This window comes from Nymphaea colorata, chromosome 8, assembly GCF_008831285.2.
Source record: "Nymphaea colorata isolate Beijing-Zhang1983 chromosome 8, ASM883128v2, whole genome shotgun sequence".
Lineage (NCBI taxonomy): Eukaryota > Viridiplantae > Streptophyta > Magnoliopsida > Nymphaeales > Nymphaeaceae > Nymphaea > Nymphaea colorata.
Genome location: NC_045145.1, coordinates 11,898,100 through 11,913,848, shown reverse-complemented (window position 1 = coordinate 11,913,848; position 15,749 = coordinate 11,898,100). Strand labels below are relative to the sequence as shown.

The 15,749-nt window shown below is 41.1% G+C and overlaps 1 long non-coding RNA gene across 1 annotated transcript; it reads left to right on the top strand.

The window, feature by feature from the left end:
• The first annotated feature begins 6,945 nt into the window (after positions 1 to 6,945).
• Positions 6,946 to 13,886, top strand: LOC116259410 (uncharacterized). Its single transcript, XR_004173920.2, has 5 exons — positions 6,946 to 7,911; positions 8,316 to 11,009; positions 11,633 to 11,786; positions 12,385 to 12,458; positions 13,641 to 13,886. It is a non-coding gene; the product is annotated as an uncharacterized LOC116259410 (long non-coding RNA).
• Positions 13,887 to 15,749: the final 1,863 nt, after the last annotated feature.

Sequence of the window (15,749 nt, the reverse complement as noted above, 5' to 3'; positions counted from 1 at the left end):
ATCCTAGGTCTATCAAATGTGTCTTTGTTGGATACTCCCCTACGCAAAAAGGATACAAATGTATTGATCCTATTACTGGTTGAGCTTATGTTACGAGGGATGTTACCTTCTTGGAACATGCCTCTTACTTTGGTGCGAATCCTCTTCAAGGGGAGCAGTCTGTGGGCAGGGAAGAGTATTCTCAGAGACAGGAACTTCAGTTTATAGATTTCTTGGACTACAAGAAAGCAGAATCACTTAATATTGTTGATGTGCCTGAGAAGGAGGAACGGGGTGACAATAGCATTGAGAAAGAAGGCCCTCAGTTGTTTGGACAGTTCTACTCTAGACGAGGTACTCAGACAGAGGTGATGACTTGTGATGCTAGATCTACTTCCAATCCCAATGCCACTCCTTCCCTGGATGAACCAAGTCCTACCAAGGAGACCGTGGAGACTCATGATGAGGTTGAAAAGAAGAATGACGATCTTCCCATTGCCCTGAGAAAGGGTGTCAGGTTATGTACTCAACACCCCATTGGTAATTTTGTTTCTTATTCCAGACTTGGGAAAGATTACAAGTGCTTTGTTTCTACTCTCTCTTTGGCTGTGATTCCCAGGACTGTCGCTGAAGCTCAAAGTGACTCCAAGTGGGCTGATGCAATGAAAGAAGAAATAGATGCCCTAAGAAGAAACTTGACATGGGAAGTGGTGAAGATTCCTGAAGCCGCTCACCTAGTTGGATCCAAATGGGTGTATACCATCAAGTACAAACCAGATGGGAGTGTTGAAAGATATAAAGCTCGACTTGTGGCCAAGGGGTTTAGCCAGAAATATGGAATTGATTACTTGGAAACCTTTGCTCCTGTTGCAAAAATGAAGACTGTGAGGGTGGTTATATCCCTAGCTGTGATGAAGGAGTGGAAGATGTATCAACTGGATGTTAAGAATGCATTCCTCAATGGTGACCTCGAAGAAGAAGTATATATGCATATGCCTCTAGGATATGAAGAACCAGAAAAGTGTTGTAAGCTGAAAAAGGCCTTGTATGGCCTTAAGCAATCGCCCAGAGCGTGGTTTGAACGACTGAGAAGAGTGATGATACGTCATGGATACAAACAAGGAAATGGAGATCACACTCTGTTTGTGAAGAAGAAGGAGAGCAGGGTTACTCTCCTGCTCGTCTACGTAGATGACATGATTGTTACTGGAGATGATGAGGAGGAGATTATCAAGTTAAAAGGGTTACTGGCTACAGAATTCGACCTCAATGACCTTGGCAAGCTAAGGTATTTTCTTGGTATGGAGGTTGCTAGGTCTAGTATTGGTCTTGTACTAAACCAAAGGAAATATACATTAGATCTGCTGGAAGAAACTGGTAAATTGGGATGTAGACCTACTCCTACCCCTTTTGACACTGGGCACAAGTTGAGTCTTAGAGATGGAGAGCCTCTCTGTGAAGAAGACAAGGGAAGATATCAACGTTTGGTTGGGAAGCTAATTTATCTTACCCTCACGAGACCTGATATCACCTTTGCGGTGAATGTTTTGAGCCAATTCATGCATGCGCCAACCGATGCACATCTGAAGGCTGTGGACAGAGTGCTATGCTACTTGAAGAAAAATCCTGGTAAGGGACTCCTGTATGTGAAACAAGAGACTGTGGAAATCGAGGGCTATTCTGATGCGGATTGGGCAGGTTGTGGTGATACCAGACGATCTACTACAGGGTACTGTGTTTACTTGGGAGGAAACCTTGTTGTATGGAGGAGCAAGAGACAGGATGTTTGCTCTAGATCCAGTGCAGAGGCAGAATATAGGGCAATTGCTATGGGAGTGTCAGAGTTATTATGGTTGAAGATATTGTTGACTGACATTGGAATAGAGATTGAAAGACCTATGAAGATGTATTGTGATAACAAGTCTGCAATCAACTTAGCCAACAATCATGTTCTTCACGACAGAACAAAACATGTTGAAATTGATCGTCACTTCATTCGGGAAAGGATTGATGCGAAAGAGTTGATCTTACCTTACATGAAGTCTGATGACCAAACTGCTGATGTTCTGACGAAAGCTCTTCCTTCAGCTTCATTTGAGAGGAATGTATCCAAGTTGGGCATGTTTGATATGTATGCCCAACTTGAGGGGGAGTGTTGATAGATTGTGGGTTTCGGGTCCGGATCCATACCCGACCCGCCTTGTAGCCCGTTTTGGGCTCTACTTAAGTCATGTAACCCTAATCCTTAAGTGTTAATGATAATCTTAAGAGAGAGAGAGTCTGGCTGCTAGTGGGCACCAACTCCTCCTCATTCGTGGTTTTTTCTCCCTCGTGTTGAGGGTTTTCCACGTTACATCGTGATCATTGTTTCTCTTCGTCTTCTTCTTGTTCGTATTTCTACAGTTGCAATGGTTGCATCGTCGAGTAGGACGCTGCCCTCTCCCTGAAGTATGGCTCACAAAGGCTGCTGGAGAACTCCCCTGATGGGTGTCAATATGCATAATATGGCGCCATTGCTCCTCAGACTCAATACGAGCATACACCTCTTCGATTCCAGGAATCTCATCACAGTTAAGAATCTGGCTCCGAATGGTTTCAAACTCATCACGCAGGCCTCCAAGGAAGATAAAGGTGCGGTCCATCCATTCCTTTTCCCAATACAGGGCATGATCAACACCACATTTCCAGTCATCATTCACATGATAATCCAGTTCCTCCCATTTGGTCTTCAGGGCGGCATAGAAGGAGGCAACAGATAAATCACCCTGTTTAAGAGCATATATGCTATGTTTGATTTGATATGCACGTAAAACACGCTTCTTACGACCATACATACGTGCAAGAACAGTCCACATATCATACACAGTCGATTTATGCAAGATCAAAGGCTGAATATCTGCGGAAACTGAACTAATAATCCATACTTTAACCTGACTATCTTCCAACGCCCAGGTCGGCCATTGCGAATCAGTTTTAGAAGGTGCAGGCTTCTCCCAAGTGATATAGTGCAGGCGACCACGACTAGTAATCACGATTTCTAGGGCAGCAGACCACAAGAGATAGTTATCCTTGTTCAGCCGAATGGAGGTGACATGAACAGGCAAGTTCTCACCCTTGGTATTGTTGCTGGTGTCTAGGGCATCATCAATCTTGGAAATCACTGCGTCAGCCATTGCAATCCCCAAAGAAGGTCACAACCGGCCGGCGGCGGAACAGAAAAAGAGGGCAGCGGAACAGAAAAAGAGGGCAGCGGAGATAACCCAGTCGACGGCGGCGTTGGGACCGGCGACGGCGGCAGGGCGGCGCTGATAACGACGGCGGCGACGGCGGCAGGGCAGGACGATGCTGGGAACGATGGCAGCAAAGAAAGAAACCACACCGGCGACGGCGCTGGGAACGACGGCGTTCCTGGACGGCGTCAGCACTGGAAACAACGACAGCAGCGGCGCTGAGAACAGTGTCAGCGGCGGTGCTGGAAACGGCAACGGAGGCGGCACGTGAACGGCGGAAAAGCACTACTTGCACACCAACGATCTCACACGCGGTGGCTCTGATACCATGTAGAAACACGAACCACAAGGAGAGAGCAGAGAAAGCACACACAATATACGTGGAAAACCTCAGAAAGAGGTGAAAAACCACGGGAAAGCTCTGACCTAGGGGCAAACCGCAACCCTAGGAGAGAGAAAATAATATTCACTTAACTCAACAATTACATGTAAGTGAAGAATATATAGGAGGGAGAGAAAGAGTGCCGCCTAGGGTACCGAGTCTGCCTCGGTATCCGTACCCCATAGGACCGGGTCCAGATATGGACCCGGTTCCCCATTACAATATATTCTAACACCCACCAAGAGCATGTTTCAGTTCAAAAAGAAGGGGAATCTGTGCCCAAGGCATATTGGAAATTTGAAAATTTAGAGAAAAACATGGCTTATCGAATTTTACTACCACCACAATACAACCATGCACATCCAATGTTTATGTATCCATGTTTCGGAAGTATGTATCAGATACTTCACATGTGATAGACTATGATGAGGTAGATTTGCAAAAAGATATGACAATGGAGGAAAGACCACTTGAGGTCATAGATTGAAAGGAAGGTGTGTTATGGGGAAGAAGATTTTGTTAGTACAGGTGGAATGGCAACATCATAGAATGCACTTGGAAATATGAGGATGACATGAACAAGAGTGATCATCAGTTTTTTGAATAAGGTACGTGCAAATTTCGAGGACTACAATTTCAATGGGTCTAATTATAGATATATTATGGTTTAAGGGAAAATTGTAAGTAAATAAATATATATATATATATAATTATTCATTTATTTATTTACCTGTAAGCTTGAGGCTAGTCACAGTTAGTTATTAAGTCATAATGAGGTAGCTGTGAAAATAAATAGTTAATGGCAGCATTTTACTTACCCATTTGCTGTAGTATTGGTGAAGAAAGTTCAAGCAACAAAATTTTAAAGATATATATATCTTGCATTTTTAGCAACATCTTGGGAGGAGCACAAAGAACAAAGTAGGTAGCTGGGTTGCCCAACTATCATCTCACTATCATCTCAATCAGAAAGTAAGGAGTTGAAGTGCTATCGGTTGAGGCTTGGTTCTATTTAGGTGAGTGTTGTACCTAACTGGTTGGCAACTAGTTTATATATATCTATATATATATATATATATATATATGTGTGTGTGTGTGTGTGTGTGTGTGTGTGTGTGTGTGTGTGTGTGCGTAGTTTGGTCTAAGTGGGGTATCTTATAATATGAAGTTACATATATGTGTGTAATTCAGGAAAGTCTAAAACCATAGTCACAAAAAACGCGTTTTAAAAAAAACACAAAAAAATGTGATAGATTAAATGGCTGTTTAAAACTAAAAAAATTAAAAATGAAAATAACATTTTTTCATGTTTTTTTCACTTTTTTCATTTTTTCAGTTTTTTAAATGTCAAACAGTTTTTTTTTTTCATTTTCTCTTTTTTATTTGTTGCAAATCTACTTATCTTTTGGTGTTATTAGCTTCTCACTTATTTTATTTTTCTCCTACTTTTAGTTTTTTTTTAAAATTTTTGTATTTCTCCAATTTTTTTCAATCCCCCTGTATTATACTCGAGAAAACCTCGCCGTTATGTTATTTGTGACTATGCACTAGAGCAGTCCTAGTAAATAAGGTATGTCTCTATATGGAGGACTCCAGTAAGTATTGAGACAATAATATTTCACTATAGCAACGGAATAATAGTCCTAGTAAACCTTCCCCACTCGTATTGTTTGATGGGCTGGCAACGGAATAATATTTCAAATTTAAAAAAAAAAATCCTACGTATCAAACTCGGAATTATATTTTCGACCGTTGAGGTCGATTCCGGAATAATGTTTCCGGAAACATTATTCCACCCGGATGGGTGGAAATATGTTTCCGGAGTTTTTTTTCGGACCGTTGGGGCACGGTCACGTTTCCCGTTTCGCTGCCTCTTCGCTTACTCGCCTCTCGCAGCCGCAGCCCTCTTCGTCTTCCCTCACTCGCCTCTCGCCTCTCGCAGCAGCAGTCCTCTTCGTCCTCACGCAATGCTCTTCGTCCTCACGCGCCGTGAAGCTGCAGCCTTCTTCCTGCTGCCACGAACCTTCCCCACTCGAAGGATTCCCTCATCAGCTCCTTAATAAGGTGAGGGTTTTGAACCGCTTCTGTTGAAGGGGAAGGTGGAAGATGCCACCACCATGTCGTGAACCCGGCGACCCACGAGATTTTTGGCCTCCCGGGGTCCTCTCCTATCTCTGTCTCGATCTGCCAGCTCCTCTTCGACCCCTCTCCCAAGTGGAGCGCGCATAAGGTTCTCATCATCTCCCACCAAGGGTCCGCCATTGACGCGAAGATATTCACTTTGGGTGTTGATCGATCATGGAGAAGCCTCGAGGGCGCTGTTCCTGCTGCAGCATGTTGCTCTTCCACATTTTCCCTCCCTTGTGTTAATGGAGCCATCCATTGGTTGGCGGAGATTTTTAAGATCGTTGATGAAACCGCAGATGGGTTGCAGCCTGAGATACTTCCCACCAATTTTGTGGCTCAGCGCTACGGGTCGGAGTCGATTGTCGCTTTCAATATCCGGGAAGAGAGATTCCGGCACTTGGCGTATCCTAATTGCTTCTATGGGGGTGACTTCTGCGGTGGAATGCATGATGTGTACTTGTTTGAGATTGGTGGCTTTCTGTATTTTCTCTATTTTGACGTCTCTAATGCCACCTTGGATATATGGGTGCTGAAGGACTATGTGGAGGAGAAGTGGATCAGAGAATACAGGATTCATTCAGATTGCCTCCACAAGGAGTTGCATTTGGCGGATCATTTCTTGAGCATAGATGTTCTAGCTGCATTTGATGACGAAATCTTTATGCAGGTTTTTGGGTCTTTTGGGGAGCAGGTACCGGCTTTAACTTCCTACCACACTGTATTGAGAAGGTTTAGCAATATATCGGAAAACAGGATCCCAGATATCATAACTGTCGATGGTACATAAAAGCCTTCTCTCTAGTAAAGCAATTGAGCATCCGGAACATGAATGAGAATCAAGAGGGATTGTAAATGTATAATTGGGCCATTGTGAATTGCCCAACTACTTTTCTTTTTCATTTTGCTGTACATTCATAAACGCAGTATGAAATGTAAAATTGTCTAGTGGTATGTCCTCTTTTAACTAGTTTCTTCTTTCTGTACATGTTTGATTGTCTGGCTTATGACGTTGGCTTCGTTCTGGTATGCTGAACTGTAATTATCTTTTGCATCCAATCTATTGTTTGGTAGGTTCAGACTTTCTGTATATACACAGGTTGGTGAATTTTTTCGGTTGATGAGCGCTCGCAAGAGCATCATAGGTCCTTTTAATTACATGCATGGGATCTTAGAAGTTTCATTGTGCTCTTGATTGCTTGAAAAATCTTGGAGCTCCTTATAGAACCATGTTACGTTAACAATTGAACTGTATCAAGCTGAGTTTTGTGATATTGATCTCTGGTGCAGCGGTGCTGATGATGCTAGGCGCATGTCTTGATCCTCCCAATTACTTTACACTTCACAGTTTTTTTTTTACGATTTTGGATCATTTATTCAGAGCTTCACATATTGGATGCTATAGTGCACTTTATCTGGTTCTGTTTGGTTTTGTTTTGAAGGATTCACATGTTTCAGTATGAAGGTTGTATGTTCCCAGATATGCCTTCTGTTAATTCTTGAAAACTACTTTCTCTTGATCTCAAATTCCATAATCTAATATGAATCATGATCTATGGAGCCTTTACGTTGCATATTGTTTACCAAGCTCAATCTCTATTCTATGTGATGCCAATACTGCCTCAGGTAGCAATAGCATTAGATGATCTTTTTTCTCCCTTGACCTGTATTCTATCATGTTGTTACAAATGCTTCTGCATAGGTGTTTTTGGCACGCGCACACTTCTCCTTGATGTGCTATGCTTTGAATTTTTAGCCTTTTGTGTGCTTCTGCCTTCATAGAGAAGGAAGTATGCAATTTGGTGATATTGAAGTTGAAGCCCCCATGCATACAGAGCCTAAGAAATGGCTTTATGCCCTTATATCTTTTTATTTGGAAAAGTTTTGGCTGGGTTGTTCATGTCCTTGGATTGAAGTGATTTATAACATGGGAGTTAGGAAAAACAAAAATTGGCACAAATGGGAAAATAGATGATCAACTTGAGACAGGTTCTCAGGAAGTTAATGCTACTGAACAATCCAACAGGGCTTCCAAAGTGGCAGAAGCAATAATTGTAAAACTTAGAGATGCACTGGAAAAGAAATCAAATGAATACAACGAGACTGAATCAAAGCTTAACTCTGCTTTGGAGGAAGTTAAATTTAGGGTTCAGAAAAGAACTTGAAGTTAGTTTGAAGCTCTTGGATGAATCTCAGGTGTGTTAACTAGAACCCTTCTTTCATTGGACCTACTAAAAGTGCTCAGTGGGGCCATCATTTTCCCTTTGCAACTGTTGATGCATCTGGTCTATCTTTTCTTTTTTCTTTTCATGGTATTATTCCAGTTCTTTTCTTTCAGGATCCTCAAAATGTTTTTTAAGTTGTGTAATTTTTATTTTGCCTACTTTGAAAGTTCTTCTACTTAATTCCATAGACCATACAGCCATGAGGTAGAAGATACCACATGATTGTTTGGGGTAATTCTTGTCGTTGCATATTGGTGACTGCAAATTCATTAAGCATGACTGCTTTCCTTTTTCTGCAACAGTGTCATGCTGTACTTTTGTATGATAACATTCTGTTAGTGATTCTTTTTTGCACTTTTCTGAATTTCATTTCAGCTCTGCCAATGAGAGCGAGGATGACATTGGTACAGAACTTCATGTCTGTATTCGGGTTCTTGCTGACAAAGTGGGTTACATTTCTCGGCAACGTTCTGAGTTTCAAGAGCCTGGTGCAAGAGCCAAAGCTGCAGAGGCACATCTCCTGAAGGAATTAGAAGGGAGCAATGAATTGGTTAAAAATTTGAAGATTATGTAAATCTGGAAATATGTTTCTTTATTATCAAACACAGAAATATATTTCTGGAAATATATTTCTGTATCATCAAACACAGAAATATATTTCTGGAAACATAATTCTTAGTTATCACACACACATCAAAATGAGAATCAGAAATATTTTTCTCATTCTTTTATTCCAGGAAATATATTTCCAGAAATATATTTCCAATTCTTAAATCCCTAACCATCAAACACTACCTGGAATGTATGTTGACATATATGTAATTTATTAGGAACAAGTTATAAGCTGAAAATGTATATAAATAAATATATGTTGCAAGGGTTTAGAGTGAGCTGCTGTGGTGTTCGGGAGATGTGCTGTAATAGGCAGACCTGGAGGTTGAACCAGATTCTTTTCAGATTTTGTATAGGAATATTTAGACCTAAGTGCTGCATGTAGTTCTTGTATGTCTGGCATATTTATATGTATATAAAGATATATAAATGCATATTCATGAGAAATAAAATATATATAGATGCATTCAACAATATGCAAAGTTAAGCACATGTTTTTGAGCAAAGAATGATGTTATTTGTACCAATGTCATGTTAAAACTTATGCAATGCATAATTTCATGGCGCATGCCTACTACCTTTTGGTAAAATATAAATGTTCATTGATGCCATGAAAGTGTGTAAAATGTTCATTGATGCCATGAAAGTGTGTATGAGTTTTTTTTTTGAATGTAATATATGAAAAAGTGTGTGGTTAGTATCTAAGTCACACGGGTGCTTTAAAATGCACCCAGCACCCGTGTCAACACGACATGGTGCAGCTCCAACACGCACCCAAGCCGCACCATTTTTTTTCTTTTTTCTTTTCTTTTTTCTCACCCTTATTTCTCCTTTTTCCTTGACCTCCTCTCATTCTTTCTTTTTCAAACTTTTAGCTTTGCTCCTCTCTTTTTAAAAAAGTAGACCATCAAAGGTGCAACAATCATCCTTTTTAAAGGACAACCAGTCTGCTGTCCTTTGAAAGGACGACTAGACTATGTATATTTAAAAGAAAAACTTTATTTTATTTCCTCTTTGTTTCTTTCTTTTTCAAGCTTCCAACTTTTCTCTTTAAAAGGAAAGGCTACAAAGGAATGACCAGTCTGCGGTCCTTCAACCACACTGCTTACCTTAAAAAAACTTTATTTTATTCAATCGAAAATTTTAATAATGAACTGCCCTTAGAATGCTTGTCCTTTAAAATGGATGGTTAGATTGCTTATATTCTAAAAGACCATTATTTTATTCAATTTAAAATTTTTAAAAATAAGTTACATTTCTATTTTCATGCACCTAATACTTACATTCAATTTAAAATGCACCCAACTCTGTTTGGCATTTGCTCATATTTGCAGTGCTCATATTTGCGGTGCGTTTTATTGTTTTTTGGTTCTTTTTTGTGATATTCAGAATTTAATGATTATTTTCTGAAATGAAGAATTGTTTGATTGATGTTTTCATGGTATAATATACATGCTTGAGTTTGACGGTTAAAGTGTTAATGTTTTTCAGCTAGATCAGTTTTTTGTTTTGCTGCAACTATGGTTGTATTGTTGTTTAATGTTTACTTGCTTAGAATGTTTTCATGACTAATTTCTGCTGGGTTTTGTCCATAATTTGATCTGTTTTGCTACAATGATTGTTAGCATTGAATGTTTGAACTTGAAGTGTATTGTAAACATTTACTCATTTACCATTTAATGATTTAGATTTTAGTATTTTACTTAGCACCAAATGTAGATGTTGTAAATTTGTAATATTTTTTTTGTTTATAGACCATTTTGTTATGTGTGTGTGTGTGTATACTATAGTAATAATAATACTAAATTACCCTCATTGTACTGCAACACCTAAATTTTTTGGAATGTGCCGCTCTGACACCGGCACCCGCACCCGCTCCCCGCACCTATGTGACATAGGTTAGTATTACCAAGATATTTCCATGAAGACGAGTAGTAAACTAGTTCAGATTCAGTAGATGATATGTGGAAGCATGCTAAAGCACATTTGAGCAATCAGAAGGGTCTGAGATGCTAATCAAACATATTTCTAAAATTAACACATATAGGTTGGAAATGCATCATTCCTTCTTTAGATATGCTAAGTTATTCAAAACTAAACAAACCATCGTCAACTCTCAGTGATGGATCAATATATATATATATATATATATATATATATATATATATATGAGTAGAAGTTGGTCATGGCTGAAGTACAAGTTAAATAAGAGAAACAGATTAGATGATAGAAGTCTCCTGGATGTCAAGGGTGCATACGAACTTTGTTTCTGAAAATTTCATGAGTATGTGTGTACCGATTTTCATTTGGGTAGGTCGGGATCTAGACCTGGACCCAGAATCCAGCGCGTGAAGAGGGCCCGACGCCCGCTCTCCGGCGTCGTCTTCCTGTCGTCGGATGCTGGTTCGTGCGGCGTAGTGTAAACCAGGGTGGCAGCGGCGACGGTGTTGCTCATAGGTAAGCAGTCAGTTTGTCTCTCTGTCTCTTCCTTCTTCTCTCCTCCTCCCTCTCTCGCTGTTTTGTCGTCTCTCCCTCTGTCCCGATTCTCCCTGTCGAGTTCACCTCTTCCTCCCACGCTCCTCACACACGCCCTCTCTCTACCCGTCTCTCTCTTTCTCTGCATTCTCTCTCGCTCTCTCGTTTCTCTGCATCGCATCTCTCCCTCTCCTCATTTTCTGGTTGTTTTCCCCTCTGCCCACGCTCTCTCACTGCTCGAGCTCTCTTCCTGTCTCTCTTGTTTCCTCCACTCTCTCTCTCGCACACTCTCCCCTCTGCCCAAACTCTTTCATCACCTTCCTCACACCGTCACACGCCTTCTCTTACGTTTCTTCCTCTGCCACTCTCTTGCCTCTCCCCCTTGTCCAAACTCTCTCTCTCTCTCTCCCCCTCTCTGTCTCTTTCTCTCTCTCTCTCTCTCTCTCTCTCTCTTTGTCTGTCTGTCTCCCCATTGCTGCCCTTATCTTGTGAGTATGTCTCCCTCAACCGAATCACCACCTATCTCACAGCCTGCCTCCTTCTCACGACAGACCTCTCTTTTCATCTCCCTTTCGCTAATTTTCATCATATTTACTGTTGTTCAGTTGGATTTCAGCTAAGGAAGTCCATCATCATCCTCCTACCAGCAATTGGGTCGTGTTGTTGGCGACGGTAACAAGCAATCATTGGCATTGGCACTTAGTCAAACACTTGGGTGTCTGCCGGAAACACTACGACAGTTCGAACTCTAAGATTGTAGTGAGCGACGTCTAATCGAGCCTAAGTTGTTTAATATTTTATGTTAGCGCATGTATGATTATTGATTGAGCATGCTAGACTTAAGATTTGATGATTTAGAATGCATGCTAGTGACTTTGCTTTTTAGGGAATGTCTAAGACTATTTTGAAGGGGCGATGATCCATGCTAAAATGATCTTTTTAGCATGATGAGTTAATATTTGAAGCAATTAGGAAACATGATAGAGATTCTGATTTTGTGGAGAAGGCTTAGAACCATTGCTGCGAACACATGGCACATGATGTTGTCAATATGCTTATTGTGTTGTTAGTTGGAAAAGAGTACGTAAGTTGGGTGTAATTATTGGAAAGATGCCTCAACTAAGGAAAGCAAGTGAGAAATGTATTAGTGATAGATTGATCGAGGCTTTGAGGTTAGATCAAGATGTTTGGTTACAACCTCAAAAAGTTGGGAAAAGGCCTATTAGAGGGCTTTAAGTCGATACTAACTGTCGACACCCTTGTGAGACGATGACCTTTGCTTTAGTGATTATATTTCATATTTGTATAGATTATAAAGTGAAACGAGTAAAATCTTATTGCTTGATTATGTTTGCAGGTACACCAGGCACGTCGAGTAGACCTTGAACGATAAGAATCGAAGCTCGAGGTGTTTTGGACGACACGTGATAGGTATGGCGACATTCTAGGCAAATCCCTACCTGGGGCCAATTTTTGAATGTGTGTTTCCATGATTGTTAGATCCTATGATTGTGATGTGATTGAATAAATGTATGCGTGAGAATTGAATGCTTATTTAATAAGTTTTGTTTTTAAAATTACTACACAATTGCATTTGCATGCTAGCAATGATAATTGCTTATGATAGATGAGGTGTGGTATCGAGTTGAATATCTCATCGACTCAAATTGTGAATTAGAAAGCATCCTAAAATGATAATTGTCTAGGACAGCTACGAGCTAATCACGGATCGAGACTACTCTCCGTGGTTTGGCTAAGTTTTGAAAGATGTGATTGATATGTGTGACTAATGTGAATGTTGTACATGCAATTTCGTGGGCATGAATGCAAATGAATGAAATTGAAGGGTAGTTGTACCCGCAATGTTATGACGGCTAGCTAAGAATGTTAGCTATATGTGTAGCCCTCGCGTGGAGGCAATTGGAGGCATGAGTGCACTTGCAAAGTGAAGCAACCTCATGAGCTAGCTGGTCATATTGTGGATGTACTTTCATAATGATAAGTAAGAAAAAATAAAAGATGAGAAGCCAGTGGGTTGTGACTATGCGTTTGGGAGAAGTTTTGCTTTCACCACTGGTCTCGCCTGCTCGGAGCACAGGCGGTGCAACGCCCCAGGGTACCATTGTGTGATGTGCTTGGAGCGTTGGGCTCCCGCCATCCCAAACTGGGTATCTTAGGGAAGGCTGAACAACTCTCCTTGGAATTCACACATCCATGGATGATTGCTCATCCATTGCAGCATGAATGCTGAATGGATCCATATCGTTTCGGGCCACCACGGGGGTTGTCTTCCGACTGTAGGTCACCCGTGGTGTGCACGTGTCTATGTTTGCACCCAAAAGAACTGTCAATTCACTAAAGCTAATGTAAATGAAAAGAATGTGATTGTTAAATGTGTTTACTGTGGCCATTGAGTGACCTTTACATGTCATGGTATATGTGAGGGGCCTTCTTGACACGTTACATGATTGTATGCCCTATCACAACATGATAATGATTTGCCTTAGTAATTGTTATATCTCAGATTTGAGCCCTTACCTATGGGGGTTAGGGATTTATCTGGTTTGTTGCCATACTGCGAAGGCTAAGCCTTTAGTTGTTTTTCTTTTTCAGGTTTTGGCAGACTCGAAGCAACAGGTTGATCAGATGACTCTACTCACATCCTACTGGGGAGGTTTTGGGTCTATTGTAGTGTCGGCGCGTGATGTTTTGGTCTTATTGATGTCTTGTTTTTGTAAGACATCAATGTTGTGGTTTGAAGCATTTTTGTCATAAGTATTATTTGGAAAATATGATATGATTTTGTATGGACAAAATTTATCATATAATGGAAAGTTGCCCCGCTGTCTTTGAGTTGTATAGCTCATTTCCTTCTGAATTATTGTGTCGTCGCACTTCAATGTTTTATGTTTTTAACAAAAAAAAATTATTTGGGGGTCAAAGTATTGGGGTGTGACTGCTTTGGTATCAGAGCTATGGCAAAACCCCACTATGGACGTGAGTTAAAGTCTATCTATGAAGCCGTGTTGTCCAGGTACTCGCTATTTGAATTAGCTTTTATTGAAGTTTTGATTTTACTATGATATATACATATGTGATGGATTGATGTCTTGATGATTGTAATGCATCTTTGCAAACGGAACTTGTAAAAGTTTGTCTCAGACCTTGTTATAAGAATGAAGGTTCTTGTTTGTACAGATGGAGTACCAACGCAGGTGTAAGAAGCAACGTGGGCCAGCTACAGAGGCACAAAGAGAGCCAAGTTCGGTCCATTTTGATGCGCATACCCTATTGGATTGATAGTACGTCAAGACAACCATACGGCCAGACTAGCGTGGGTGCCCAAGCCCCACCAAGGCAGACTCCACTTGTGGATCAGCAGACCATACTACTGACGACTTTGCAGACACTGACCTCTCTAGTACAGTCGATGGTCAGTAATCAGAGGAGCAATGCATCTCCTACAGGAGACACCACTGCACCACCTAAAGAGAAGGCGACTTCAGTGTCATTCAAACAATTTATGTCAATGCAACCACTTATTTTTACTGGAGATGGTAGTCCAGACACAGTAGAGGAATAAATTGAAGAGGTTGAACACATCTTTGAGCTTCTCAAGATGTCTGAAGGAGACAAAGTAAACTATGACACATATTTATTGAAAGGTGATGTCAAACGGTGGTAGCGATCAACCTGTGAGATTCGGTTTGCAGGCCAATAGTCGATCTCATGGAAGCAGTTCAGAGATTTGTTCTTTAGCACTTATTTCCCAACACATGCCAGAAACAAAAAGATACAAGAGTTTTCTGAATTGCAGCAAAATCATTTGAGCTTGGAAAAGTATGTTACAAAGTATCGGCACTTGGAGGTGTACTGCCCACACCTCTATACCACTGATGAGGCCAAAGCAGACAAGTTTATGCATGGGTTGCGTGATGGGCTGTGAAGCAAAGTTATGTCCAACAGACCTCCTGATTTAAATGAGGCAGTCACCATGGCTAGACACATGGAAGAGGATTGGGATAGGACTCAGAAGGACCATCACAAGAAGACATGCCAACACTCATAAGGTAGGCAAACGCAGGTCAGGCACCACACTTTGCAGGCAAGGCAAAGCCTTATGAGAAGTGTGATGAACGAGCATTAAGGCGGAACATGCCAAACCACAGTGACACCACACAGGGGGTAGTGACTACTCTGACCCTACCGAGGTGCCCAACTTGCTCATGTGTGCACCCCGGAAAGCCGTGCTATCGGGAGACCAGAGCGTGTTTATACCGTGAAAGGATGAGACATTTCATCAACGATTGACCCACAATGCGAGGAAAAGAGTTGAAGAAGCCCGAGGCCGGTCCTTCTAATGTTCAAAAGACTACCAGACATGTCTATGCAACTACCGAGGAGCTTCTAGCACACCATCTCATCGAAGGTACATTACTTGTTGGTTCTCGCATTGCTAGAGTGTTGCTTGATGCAGGAGCGACTCATTATTTTATATCTAGTCGATTTGCTACTTCACTAGAAGTGTCGGTTAAGATGATGTCGTATGTCTTGAAAGTGGTCAGTCCTATGCACGCATAAGATTCGTGTAGCCAGTATCTACCTGATGTAGACGTAAAGATCCATCAATATTACTTACCTACACAATTGGTGATCATAAATCTCAGTGGATTCGATGTTATTATAGGCATAGATTGCAGAAAGAAGCAGATACAGTTGTTG